We start from the raw sequence: 15,050 nt of genomic DNA on the forward strand, positions 1-15,050 counted from the left end.
GGATAGCGGAGTCAGGGGGTATGGGGAGAAAGCAGGAACGGGGTACTGATTGAGAATGATCAGCCATGATCACTTTGAATGGCGGTGCTGGGTCGAAGGCCCGAATGGCCTCCTCCTGCACCTATTGTCTATTGTCTATTGTAACCTTAAAAATCCATCTTCATGGAAGCATACTATAAGAAAGATGTGTGTGCTCTGGTCTAGAATGTTAACTCATTTATTTCCCCACAGATGTTGCCTGGGTGCTTTCAGTGATCTCTGCTTAAAACTGTACATTGATTTTAGGGATGTGAGTGAAGAACAAAGGCTGCAGTGAAATTAATATTGAAAAAATGAGTGTGGAACTCAACTTGATTCAATTGATGGGATCTTCAAAATGCTGACAGACAGAATATAAATGATAATGAAAATCACAGATTGAGTATAATATTAGATTAATTTATTGGTAAGAGGGGAATAAATGTGAAGAAAACCATGCAAGATTGAAAATTGAGGTTGGATGAATGCTGATCTTCGATACACTGTCCTAGCCATGCAACATATATCGATGCTGCGGCAAAAGTAATCAGAGGTTCCACACTAGCACTATAGAATGGATCCTGCAATAGGCAGAAGGTGGCTATAGAGTTGTGCAGCATGGAAACAGGCCCTCAGGCTCCACTCATTCATGCCAGCTGAGATGCCCCATCTATATCTGTCCCACCTGCCCGCATTTGGCCCATATCCCTCTAAATCTTTCCTATCCATGTACCTGTCTAAGTGTCTTCTAAATCTTGTTAATATAACCTACCTCAACTACTTCCTCTAGCAGTTCATTCGATATACCCACCACCATCGGTGTGAAAAAAGTTGCCCCTCTGGTTATTTCTCTTCTCACCTTAAACCCATGCACTCTTGTCCTTGACTCTGTACATTGACCCTATCTACATATCATAGTACAGCACAAGATTAGGCTCTTTGGCCCCCAATGTCTGTGCCAAACATGATGCTAAGACCAATACCTATCTAACTGCAAACAACCCATATCCCTCCATTCCCTGCATATCCATATGCCTATCTAAAAATCCTTTAAATTCCACTAACGTATCTACTTCAAGATTCAATTTAATTGTCACATGTACCAATTAAGCTACAGTGAAAATTGAGTTGAAATTCAACCACCAGCAGTGTGTTCACGGCACTTACCACCATCTGTTTAAAAATCCTGTCCTGCATATCTCCTTTAAACTTTAAGATAGGCTTGTCTGAACTCTGGTGGACACTGTAACCCTTTACCAATTCTTTCTTCATATATATATCATATATATATACAGCCGGAAACAGGCCTTTTCGGCCCACCAAGTCCGTGCCGCCCAATGATCCCCGTACATTAACACTATCCTACACCCACTAGGGACAACTTTTACATTTACCCAGCCAATTAACCTACATACCTGTACGTCTTTGGAGTGTGGGAGGAAACCGAAGATCTCGGAGAAAACCCACGCAGGTCACGGGGAGAACGTACAAACTCCTTACAGTGCAGCACCCGTAGTCAGGATCGAACCTGAGTCTCCGGAGCTGCATTCGCTGTAAAGCAGCAACTCTACCGCTGCGCTACCGTGCCGCCCATAAATCACTTGAGTGGTCGGAATGCAGGGTGTTCCATCCATCTTAATGGAATTATAACATTGTATAGCACAGAAATGTGACCGTTGGCCCACTACATTACTGACAACCTTCTTGCACTTTTACCTGCATAAGGTCAATATCCTTCTAAGCCTTGTTGAGACTGATGCAGCCTGTTTGGGGATCTCCCAGTTGTTTTGCTGTTCTTCCCTCATTATCCCAATGGGAGCATACCAACAATGTTTTAGGACACATAATGTCTTTTTTTTAACTCGAGAAATGATTGAAAACCCCATATTTTCAGCTATTGAAATTCTGTAGATTTCTGCCAGTCTCCTATAGTGGGGATAATCACCTCCTACTAAATTGTAAGAACCATGTCTTAAATTCCTTGAAACATATCTGTTACTTAGACAATGATTCCATCATTTTTCCTGCACCCAATTCTATAGCTGAATTGGATTATTTACAAACTGTGGGCAGCATCAGGGTGCAGTGACCCAGATTCACCACTGATCTTCAGATATGCTTATGGAGAGTTTGCATGCTCTCCGTAATAATATATTCCTTTATTCGTCCCACACCGGGGAAAAGAGACATGCTTGATAGTTTAATTGGTCACTGTAAATTATTGCCAATATGAGCAGGTGGTTGGAGATTCAGCGGAAGTCAATGGTCATGTGAGTAAACAAAGATTATAGGGAAATAGGTGAGAGAATAGGATTGATTGGCTTACTCTGAGAGTATTAAATCAAACAACCTCCTTCCATGTCATGAAAAAGAAAATATCATACTTGAATTTCACTAAGATCACCTTGGTATCTCCATCTCTGTAACATTGCTGGACCATGTCTCTGCTTCATGTCCCACACCACTGAAAAAAACTCTCACCCGTATATTTGTGAACTGATGTTGTAACTCTTTGAAAGCACCCTTAAGATGCCCAGTTATAGCAGCACATACCCCAGGAGCTAGATAAGCAGCCAATAAGTGAATAACCATCAGTATCCACCAAAAAAAAATGGCACCACTAACAATCAGCTGGAGTCCAAATTGGCACCTCACCATGACAGCAGGCGGTGGAATCACAGCCAGCTAATCTGATAAGTATTATGCTCTCCTCCAAAAAGCACAAGACTGATAAGACATTCTTTCACCAGGATGGGCACCCGTATTAGCCACCTTGCCTGCAGGGAGCCTGGGCTGACTCTCAAATTTCTTATGACAGGGATAATCAACAGATAAAAGTGAATACATTTAAAGATCAGCAAGTGTTGTGTGTCATCAGATTGTCCTTTTCACCCAAAATCTCTGAGGACAGCATTGCTCTCCCAAAGGCAAACTCTTCAGTTGACCACAAAAACAGAAATGCTGGTAGAACTCAGTCAGTCAAACAATATCTGTGGAAAGGGAAACTACTAGAAGTGCCAGGTCAAAGGGTTTTCCACCTGAAACATTTACTGATTTCTTCATCCTAAAGTATTGACTGATTTCTTCAACCTAAAATGATTTTCGTTCCACCGATGCTGATCGACTGGCTAATTTCCTCCAACATGTTTGCTTTGGTTTCAAACTCCAGCATCTGCAGTTTTACTTGTTTTCCTTTTCATTCGATACTCTCTGTCAGGGGAGACTGGACCTTTCCAGTGCCCTCCTAAATGGGCTTCCTTTATTGATGTCCATTAAACAAATCTGGAACTGTAATTTAGAGCTCTGTTACTTATGTCAAACCGAGTCCAATTCATCCATCATTCTGTGCTGACCCTGGATGTGTGATCTCTGATTTTAGCCCCCAAACATATGTCAACATTTAATATATTTTGTTACCTTTGTTATGAGTTCTCAGTTTTGGACATTGTAATAGAATTTAATACGGGTATCAGGGGTTATGGGGAGAAGGCAGGTGAATAGGGTTAGGAGGGAGAGATAGATCAGCCATGACTGAATGGCTGAGTAGACTTAATGTGGTGAATGGCCTACTTCTGCTCCTATATTTATGATCTTATAAATACGTAGGTAAATTAAAATGGAAATTATTTATTGGGTTCAAATACAATTATTTGGCTTTAGACTAACAACCCTGAAGTTGTATGTTCACCAGTTTTGTAATAACTTAGGGAATTCAATTGTATCCGTTTTGCAGGTACAACCAGTTCAATTATATATTTTAGGATTTTACTCCATAGTAATCTACATCTGACTACAACACTGCGCAATAAGGTTGACTACCTGTGGCTAGTGAGATACCTCTCAAACATTTGAGTTGATAGGGTTGCAAGAGGTGTATAATTAATGCCTTGCTTATGTTATTGGGTGAAACAACCAAAAATACTCCCTAATAGTTTTCACAGAATAATGAACATGGCAGTCCCCGAAAACAATTATTTAAAAACTCCATTTAAATGCAACTAAGTCAAAAATGACATGTTCAACTTTTATAAATGGGATAATATAAAACTAGTAGTAACAGGTAGACACAAAATGCTGGAGTAACTCAGCGGGACAGGCAGCATTACTGGAGAGAAGGAATGGGTTAAATGTCACCCATTCCTTCTCTCCAGAGATGCTGCCTGTCCCGCTGAGTTACTGCAGCATTTTGTGTCTATCTTCGATGTAAACCAGCTGGTGATCGATGGTTCACGTGGACTTGGTGGGCCGAAGGGCCTGTTTCTATAATGTATCTTTCAATTAATCAATCAAAAATGTGCTGGCGAAAGATTATATAAACAGTAATGCTCGTCTCAACTTGCGTACAGGAGTACTAACTGGGTGAAAGCAGGGCAGGTTGCATTTAGCACTTGCCAATGTCACACTCTGCTGTAGCTTTGAGGTCAACCTCATTACTGATTCATAATGAGTGAGCTGCCTAGCCCATATCAAGTCCAGCTGTAGGAACTCGCTGGAAATAGTGCCATGGAGGTCAATAATACTAATAACAATTCTCTAGTCGTTTGGTATTATCGACTTCAGCATCAAATTATTTATTTTGGTTTCCTGTCAAACTAGGCAGTATTCCTGAAGCAATAGCTGATAAAATGCTTTCCAATTAATCTTCCCGCCTTTCCTTATTGCTTTATGGGAACCAAATGAATATATAAATGATTGTGTTGTGTGCTGCCTGTGGAAATCTTAATTGAAGCAAAACACTTTTTGGCAAAATAATTATGTGCTTCAGGATTCATACAGTATTTGATTCCATTTAATATCAATCAGAGTGGCATAGTCCTGATGGAATACACTGTTCCCAAGCTTTCATGCCTTGTGTAATGATAAAGAGGACCTTTCTTTCTACTAATGCAAAGGCTAAATGGACCGATGTTGTAAAAGGAAACTAGGCTCATCAATATCATAAATGGATGTCTCATTGAGATAGATGGGTACCTGATTATGTTGTACAATAACTAAACTGAGCCACAGTCCAAAAAGAATCTGGGGAATTCATTGGCAATTAATAGCAGCAGGAAAGAGGAAAAATAGCTCGGTTCGATCAGAAGGTGAACAATTTTCTACTTTCAGATAAGCAGGTCCCAGCTACAATCTTTCAACTAATTCAGTGCTCGAAGCTGCTCAATCGCTTGCTGGAAAATAAATTAAAGTAGAACGCAAACTCAATTTTTCTTTGCAGAGTAAATGGTTAAAAGGCTTTCGGATGAATATTTGAATATGCCAATATAATCAAAGACCTTTTCCACCCTGATCATTCCTTCTCCCCACTCCCATCAGAGAGAAGATACAGAAGCTCAAAAGTCTCACCAGACTCAGGAACAGCTTCTCTGTTATCAGGCTTCTGAACGGTCCTTCCAGAAGTTAGGGTACAGTCCGAATCTTCTTTACCTCACTGCGGACATTGGATTACATCTTTCGAATTGTACTGCTGTAATGTGGAACAGTGGTGCAGCGGCCGGTAGAGCTGCTGTCTCACAGCAGGTGCTGTCTGTGTGGAGTTTGTACATTCTCCCTGTTACTGCGTGGGTTTTCTTCAGGTTCTCCGGATTCCCCCCACATTCCAAAAACATGCAGGTTTCTAGGTTAATTGGCTACTTAAATTTCCTCTAGTGTGTAGATTATGAAAATGGGATAATATTGTCTGCAGGTGATCAATGGTCAGCATGGACTCGGTGGGCCAGAGGGCTTGTTTCCATGCTGCATCTCTAAACTCTAAATGCGGAGAACTATTTTCTGCACTCTCCCCTACCTAACTTACTTGAGTTTGGCTAGATTGTATTGATGTATAGTATATCTGATTTTGATTGGAAAGCATGCAAAACAAACCTTTTCCCTGTACCTCAGTACACATGACAATAATAAACCTAAACCTAAGCCTAAAATCAGTAAGCCTCAACAATCTTCTGGACTAGTGGCCGAATGAGATATGCTGGCTTGTTGCTCATTAACAATAGAGGACATATTGTGATTATATTTTTGTGGGGAGAAAAGATAAAGGGAGCAGCTGTCTGTTGAAGAACCAAAAGAGGAGGCAATGTGCAAGAAATCAGAATGGGAAGAATGAGAATTGTGGTCTGCCGTCAGACTGGAAAAGACGATGAATGGGTAACATTATGAAGAAGTTGAAGATCTAAGGTGTGGGGTGACAGGAGACCATATTGGCCACTCTAGACATGGGTGCAGAAGGAGCAGTCCAAGGAAAGTTATTGGAAGATGACGAATGGATGGCCAGCCAATGACATTATTGGAATTTAGAGTTTAGAGATACAGCATGGAAACAGGCCCTTCGGCCCACCGAGTCCACGCCAAACATCGATCACACATCATCCCACTTTCACACCCTGCACGTTAAGGGAAATTTACAGAAGCCAATTAACCCACAAACTTGCATGTCTTTGGCTTGTATAAGGAGTACCCAAAGAAAACCCACGTGGTCACGGAGAACATACAAACTTCATACAAACAGCACCCTTAGTCAGGATCGCACCCGGGTCTCTGACGCTGTGAGGCAGTAACTCTACCACTGCACACCTGTGCCGTCAGAATATTATATTTGAGCTTGTGAGAATTGAACCCAGAGAGGACGGTTTCAGCAACAGGAAGGCTGAAGTACAGGAAGGAAGCAGACATTCTTCATGGTGAAGAAAATATGAAGCTGGAATCTCAGCTGAGTTAGAATAGGAGAGCATGAACAGATTAACAGCCCAAGTGAATGGCTGTTAATGTGGATGCATTTGGTTGCAGTGGGAGCCAACTGCCTGCTTGAGTCATCCCAATGTTTAATCAAAGGAAGATGCTGCTAATTCTACTCGGAATGTTGACAAACAGCACAACAGCAATGGAGGCGCTAGGAATATCATGAACAATTGTCACCAGCCACTCTCCCATCCTCTGAAGCAAAGGCTGCCACTGTTTACCTACAACTCACCTACAATTAGGTGAGATGTAAATTTCCAGTACATTTCTCTGCATAATCCACTAAGGGGGCCTCGATAGCTCTTTGAGGGACTGTGGCAGTAAGCCCAACCCAGACAATATGGGGATAGAAATTCCCAGTGGATGCTCTATCTCTTCTTAGGATCTGTATATCTGCCTTGAGGCTTTAAAATTCATGCAGAGCTTATGTGCACACAGCAGCTCTTTTGTCTAAAAATATCTCTTCCTTCTTTGATACTAAAATAAGTGTCCTCTGGAGAAACATTGAGGTTTGTTCCCTCAAGTACAATTCCACACTGATTTTGTATTGCAACACATGAGAAGGATCATGATGCACTATTGTATGAAGCAAGATGATTTTACCCAGTGTCTAGATCAGACACAACCCCCAACCAACACACCCCATAAGAATAATCTTATCACTTTTGAAATAGCTATTCACATTTTCCACAAGTTGCTGGCACTTCCTCTCTTACTGTTATAATGTCTACTCTTTACAAAAGCATTTCATCGACTATGTACCACTTTGTAATGCTTGCATACACACAGATAAATGTTGGTTGTTCTTCCTTCTCTTGACACTAAAGCTGGGTGCCTTTTTTCTGATCTTGTTGAAAGCACATCGATCGGGCCTCAAATCCAGGAAAATAGATGAGTCAGTCCGAGGTCAAGATAGAAGGAATGCTTCAAAGGAATCCCCACCCATGGCATTTCCAGCATTTATCTAGACAAAGGATGCTGACTTGTTTGGTAATTGTAGTGTACTTGTGGATACTCTATAAACAGTGAGGAAGTGCTGGTAGGATCCATCTATAAATATCTCTAGTAGAAGCAAGGAGCTTCAGAATAGGGATGTATAATTTGCAAAAGACTAACAATTACTAACACGTACACATGTCATGCACGTGATGACATCATTACATGTATTTCACATAACTTGCGTGTCTGCATATAAATGAGTTTCCCATTCAGTCCTGACACAGAAGGCCCATAATCCCTCATTGGCTCAAGATGAGCACTGTGTCCTTGCCTGACTGTAGTTCAAGTTTGAATCTTGTCTCTATGTGCTGCTTATTTGCAAAGAATATTGCCCCATCAGCGGGTAAGCAGTAAGGGTCACAGCTGGGAGTAAAAATACTCCACAGGCATTTATGTCTCCTCATCTTTAATGGTTATTGGCTACATGTGGGATAGAATTGCAGCGGGCTGCACTGATAATTTAGAGAACATTTGTTCATGGCCTAAAATGCAATTTTTTAGTATTTTACTTTAGTTTAAAGAGTTTTGAAGTAAAAAGCAGGTAGCAATTCAAAAAATAACTGCTTCATTAATGTCCTTTAGAGAATTTAAAAAACTCGGGTTTGTTTGAAAGCCCACACCTTCACGGTTGACTTTCAACTGTCCTCTGAAGAAGCCTTGCAATGTTCAGTTGCATTAAGACATCCGTGGACCGAGTTAAAATTGATTTTCAAAGATTGCCCCATAATTATATTACTGTGGAGAGCTGTTGTAGCTTCTCTGTGACGTATTATTTTCCAACAGATTGATGAATGATATTTATTGATGGTGAAAAGGTGAATAGATGAAATGGGGGCAGTGGTTGTGACATTTATGGCATGAATGGGTTGGCTAAAAGACAATTAAACGGTAAAGTTTATGAGCTGAGTGATGTTCTCAGGACAACAAGAGAGACAGAGATCATTGTTCCACCCCAGACTGTGTTAATAGGCTACTTTCGGCAAGCAGTGATAAAAGAAAAGACGGACATTTGATCCCAAATGAAAATTAAATTAACATGTAGTCTACAGAATGGTTTGATCCATGCTGTGAAAATTGGTTCATTTGTGGTATGTGTAAGAAGGAAACGCAGATACTGGCTTAAACCAAAGGTAGACACAAAAGACTGGAGTAAGTTAGCGTGTCAGACAGCATCTCTGGAGAAAAGGAATAGGTGACGTTTCAAGTCGAAACCCTTCTTCGGACCCGGTGAAGAAGGATCTCGACCCGAAAGGTCACCTATTCCTTTTCTCCAGAGATGCTGTCTGATGCGTTGAGTTACTCCAGCTTTCTGTGTCTACCTTCAGTTTAATTTGTGCTGGTGTCTTGTGGTGTTCCTGTGCATTTGAAACAAAAGAAATCCAACAATCCCAACATTATCGCACATAATTCAATTTGCGATGGGATCTAGAATATGGCAGAGGTTTGCTTTTGCGTTTAGTAAAAATTACCATGCAATCCATTGACCCCCAGTCTCCGGGCTTCTGACTCAGGCAATCAAACTCCCAGGTTTTACAATTCACTCTAAATTCAATGTAAAGCAGGGAGGAAAGGACTTTGATTTTTTTAATGTAAAAAGAAGGGACATCAATGTCCCATAACATAGTCTCCCATAACAGATGTGTTAAACACCAGAGGAATTAAGGTGAGAGGAAGCGGGTTAGAAGGGATCTGCGGAAAGATCTTTCACCCAGAGTGTGATTGAAATGTAGAATGTCTGAGTGGGGAGTGGATACTCTTACAACATTTAAGAAGTATCTCGACGAGCATTTGAATAACCAAGGCCTAGAATGCTATGGTCCATGCAGGTAAGTAGGATTTGTGTAGATGGTTGGCAATAATGTGGCGAGCCAAAGGCCCTGTTTATATGCTGTAAAACCTGATGACACCATGAGTTCTATAAAAGTTAACAATAAAGCTAAAAGTCTAAAAAAATATGTGAATAAGAAAAAGAAGGGAATCAGGCTTGTTGTACATTAATGCAGCCCAGTTGGGAACATTTATATTTAGATGTTTAATCATGAAGTCATGCCAATACCAGTTAGTATTAAAGGTTGCAGCATCAGGCTCATAATCAAAATAGTTATTGAAACACTGTAGTGATGGCTTTGTAACATACCCATTCGGGCACGTTCTAATTTTTTTGCATATGTTGAATGACTGAACAGATAAGCCAGCGTAAAATTTAGCCATGAGTATTGGTCAAAGTTAGCCATTAAAAAGATAAGGGAGCATTTGACTAGTTGACACTCAATAGCAAGAATTAATTCCATACAAGATCAATGTGGGGGAAGGGTAAATCATAAATGAAGATTTTAAATTGGTGTGACTTAATTTGAATGGATGAGATGGAAATTGACTGGAGTGGTCTGTTAATGAGTAAAACTAATGATAGGCCGTGGGAGATGTTGAAAGAACTATTTGGTACAAGATGTGTACATTCCCCTAAAGGCTAAGAGTGCTACTTGAAAATTAAACAGCCCTAGCCAACAAAAGCAGGGAGAGATTCAGCCTAAGGAAAAGTTTCAAAAATCCAAAGGTTACTGGAAAACACATGGACTGAGAGAAATATAAGGAACACCAAAGGGATACAAAGAAACCAAGGGCTGAAAAGAGAGAATATAAAGAAAATAACCTGAGTGATATCAAACATAGTAAAGCTGTACAAATATAGTAGGAGAACAGGCAATGGCTTGGATAATTAAGCCATCTTAACACAAATACGGATAATACTGTTGATTTTAAAATATTATTGAAAATTTCCTAAGTTGTTATTTTTTTCTGTCTTTACAAAGAAAAAAAACCAAGAGGATAAATTGAAATACTGTTAAGAACAGCGGCATTCAATCAAGGGAGGAACTAACCAGATTTAATATGAAGGAGACAATAAAACGGAAGATAGACTGGAACATAGAACAGTGCAGTACAGTACAACAGGAATATACACAAAATGCTGGAGTAACTCAGCAGGACAGGCAGCATCTCTGGAGAGAAGAAATTGGTGACATTTCGGGTCAAGACCCTACTTCAGACAGGGACTTTGGCCCACAATGTCCATGCAGAATGTGATGCCAAGACCAACTCTTATCTACCTGGATAATCAATATTCTTCCATTCCTTACATTCCTTACATGACCATATGCTTATCCAAAATTCTCTAAAATGTCAAATCATATCTGCCTCAACTACTACCCCTGGCAGTGCATTCTAGACATTCTCCAACCCCTGTGTAAAAACATTTGTCCCATATATCTCCTTTAAACGTTTTCTCTCTCACTTTAAAGCCATGCCCTCTAGTATTTGACTTTTCCATCCCGAGTGAAAGGTTCTGACTGTCTAGCCCTTCTATGCCTCTCGTAATATTATATACTTCTATCAGGTCTTCTTGCAACCTCCAGCAAGCCAGAGAAAATAATGCAAGTCTGTTCAACCTTTCCCGGTAGCTAATGACCCCTAATCCAGGCATCATTCTGATAAACCTACTCTGCACACTTTTCAAAGCAGTCACATCCTTCCTGTAATAGGGCGACCAGAACTGAATGCAATACTCCAAATATTGTCTAATCAAAGTCCTTCAAAGCTGCATCATGACTACATCCAGGACTTTTCAGCAACATCCCAAAGAGAATAATGGCATTAAAATGGTATCTACTTTAATCATGTTCTTCTCAAAATCGAGGAACTGATCACTTGGATTGGAAATTTAGATGTCTCATTGTTGTACATCTATGTACTAAAACTCTTGTTTGTTTGTTTTTTTGTTCCTGAACTACAGCCAAAACGGTACACGATAGCGCAACAATTTTAAGCCGACCTTACTCACCGTCGTCCCTTTGGTGCTAATGGAAGAAGTTTCATTGAAATCGGTGTTATATTTTTAAAGTTCACATTTTAAAGTTTAAATCTACTAGGGAAGGAGGGGGGAGGGAGGCAGGAGGGAGGATGGAGTTGGGTGGGAGGGGAAGGGGGGGAGGGGAAGGGGGGGAGGGTGGAAGGGGTGGGAGGGGGGAGAGGGTTGGAGAGGGGGAGGGGGGAGGAGAGGGTGCTGCATCAATGCAGGAGAGATTTGGGCCCAATGGGTCCACTTGGTCGAGTACTGTTCTAAAATTCATTCTGGATCTGTCATTCGGGACAGAGTGTCAGAGCCGTTGCTCCAATGAGAACAGTTTAGAATGAAATGGCAGATTTTTAAAGCCTAGTTGAATTTTTTTGTGGAAATCTTCAACATGATATAAAAGGGAGTTTGAACAAACGCGTTGATATTATCCAGTAAGTTACCTCAAAATAGTTTTATGTTACCCCAAAATTGGAACGTACTAAATTGGTGATAGTCCATGTTAGGAATTGGATATAGGTAAGGATAGACTAGAAATATTGTTGCGAACCAGCTGGCAGCACCCATTGGAATAATCCCTGGCTGAACCCCAGGAATTATATGTTTATTTTTTAATTTACATTTATCACTAAATCCCAACTCTAGTTTCCTGTTAATTTTTAGGGTTTTAGTTTTAGAAATACAGCGCGGAAACAGTCCCTTCAGCCCACCGGGTCCGCACTGACTAGCGATCGCTGCACATTAAAACTATCATACACACTGGGGACAATTTTTACATTTACCAAGCCAAATTAACCTACAAACCTGTATATCTTTGGAGTGTGGGAGGAAACCAAAGATCTAGGAGAAAACCCACGCGGTCACGGGGAGAACGTACAAACTCCGCACAGACAGCACCCGTAGTCGGGATCGAACCCGGGTCTCCAGTTCTACAAGAGCTGTAAGGCAGCAACTCTACTGCTGTGCCACTGTGTCGCCCTAATGTTTTAGTGAAGTACCTCGAATAACAAAATCCAAAATAAATTCTGATAATAATGTTTGGTTCTTGGAATCCTTCAATGTTTCAACTTTATTTTGGACATATTTTTAAGTATTATTAAGGAAAAATAAATAACGAGAGCTCATTTATTGTCGCAGTGAAAATTGTATTATCTGGCTCCTTCATATTAGAAGTTCACCTTTTTAGTCTAAATTACTTTTAATTAAAACTGCTTGAATTGTGATTTTTTCATTGTTTTATTTTGTTAGCACCGCAGAAGATAAACTAATTTCGTGCAAGCTCCAAGCAGATTCTCAGAGTTAATTTCCACACCGATCAATTCAGGCATGCATACATTGCTCTAACATAGGTAGTGATTTTTGAATCAGTTGTCAACTATGCAGTCTTCCATTTAATCCCATATATTGCACAATGTTTTCTTTTGGAAATGACATGGCACATTTCCCAAATGCACATATTCTGTGCAAACCATCCTCAAAGCAACTGTTTTTATCACAATGGAGAGATAAAATGTGACTGCAGCTGCTTTTTAAATTTGTTTATATTGTGACTACCTATATATAGATGACCACCAGGTCAAAACCAGATAGGGAGGTGAAATGGGTCTGAATTAGTTAAACATTTTACATCCCACCTAGTTGAAGGGTGTGGCAGTACATCTTATAGTTTCTCCTTTTCTGGCATATTTGGGCGGCACGGTAGCGCAGCGGTAGAGTTGCTGCTTTACAGCGAATGCAGCGCCGGAGACACAGGTTCGATCCTGACTACGGGTGCTGCACTGTAAGGAGTTTGTACGTTCTCCCCGTGACCTGCGTGGGTTTTCTCCGAGATCTTCGGTTTCCTCCCACACTCCAAAGACGTACAGGTATGTAGGTTAATTGGCTGGGTAAATGTAAAAATTGTCCCTAGTGGGTGTAGGATAGTGTTAATGTACGGGGATCACTGGGCGGCACGGACTTGGAGGGCCGAAAAGGCCTGTTTCCGGCTGTAGATATATGATATGATATGATATGATATTGATGACTATATTCATGCTGAAGATAGACACAAAATGCTGGAGTAACTCATTGGGTCAGGCAGCATCTCTGGAGAAAATGAATATTCGGTGAATATTCGGGTTGAAGGTTCGGGTTGGAACCTTCCTTCCACAGCGGATCAGGCAACATCTCTGGAGAAAAGGAATATGTGACATTTCGGGTCCGAAGAAGGGTTCCGACCCGAAATGTCACCTATTCCTTTTCTCCAGTGACTTGCTGAATTACTCCAGCATTTTGTGCCTACCTTCGGAATAAACCAGCATCTGCTGTTCCTTCCTACGCTATATTTGTGTTTCCTGTTCTCGTGCAGAACTCAAAAGTCATTACCTCCTTTAACTACTTTTCAGTGAAAGAGTTAATGACCTATAACTACGACTCCCTCCCACTTCCTCCTACTCCCTCCTGTTACACTTTTCTGATGATTCATTTCCATTCCCCCAGCTTCTCCACCTCCATCACTTATGTTCAAGCAGCTAACCTTCCACACCAGTGCTTTGTTAAAATGATAGGCATGCAGCATAGCAATAGGTCCTTTATCCCACCTAATGCACAAGCACTATTTTACACCAATCCCACACTACTCCCATTTTATTCTCCCCACTTTCCCATCAACTCCCAGGTTATACCACTTAACTGCACTCAAGGCAATATACATATTCGAGTTAATCAATGTTACAACATCGTTTTGGACTTAAACTTTTAATTAGTTTTATTAAGGAAAAATAAATAACAATAGCATATTTATTTTTGCAGTGCAAATTGTATTGGCTAGAATGTTCATCATAGAAGTTCACATTTTTGGTCTAAATTACTGTTGATTAAAAATGCTTGAATTGTGATTTTTCATTTATTTATCTCCAAAAAAGAAAAACTACTCCCAGCAAAGTGTTCTCCCAGTCTGTGTTTGGTCTCACTGATGTAGGGGAGGCCGCATCAAGAGCACTTAATGGAATAGAGGAATAGTGGAGGTGGTGGAGACAGAGAAAACAAGAAAGGGGGGAGAAGTATCAGAAATGCTCGAGGTGAATTTGAGACCAGGGTGGAAGTTAGTGGCGAAGTTGATGAAATTTACAAGTTTCATACAGGTGCAGGAGGCAGGACCAATGCTGCGGTTGATACAATGAAGGAAGAGTCGGGTGGTTGTGCAGAGTAGATATGGACAAAGAATGATCCACACAGCCAACAAAGAGGCAAGTGCAGCTGAGGAAAATGAAAGTGCCCAATGGCTATGACTTTGATTTACAGAGAGTGGGAGGAGTCAAAAGAGAAATGATTAAGGGTAAGGACAAGTTCTGCCAGGCAGAACGGAATGATAGTAATGGGGAACAGGTTGTATCTGTTCTAGAAATAAATGGAGAGCTCTAAGGCCTTCCTCTTGGGGATGGAAGTGTATAGGGACTGGAAGGGCTTG

The 15,050-nt window shown here is 40.7% G+C and overlaps 1 protein-coding gene across 1 annotated transcript in view; it reads left to right on the plus strand.

The window, feature by feature from the left end:
• The window catches only part of dok6 (docking protein 6), a 328,109-nt gene that overhangs the window by 224,758 nt on the left and 88,301 nt on the right, over positions 1 to 15,050 (plus strand). The window lies entirely within an intron of this gene.

Source organism: Rhinoraja longicauda, chromosome 4 (genome assembly GCF_053455715.1).
Source record: "Rhinoraja longicauda isolate Sanriku21f chromosome 4, sRhiLon1.1, whole genome shotgun sequence".
NCBI classification, from domain to species: Eukaryota; Metazoa; Chordata; class Chondrichthyes; order Rajiformes; family Arhynchobatidae; genus Rhinoraja; species Rhinoraja longicauda.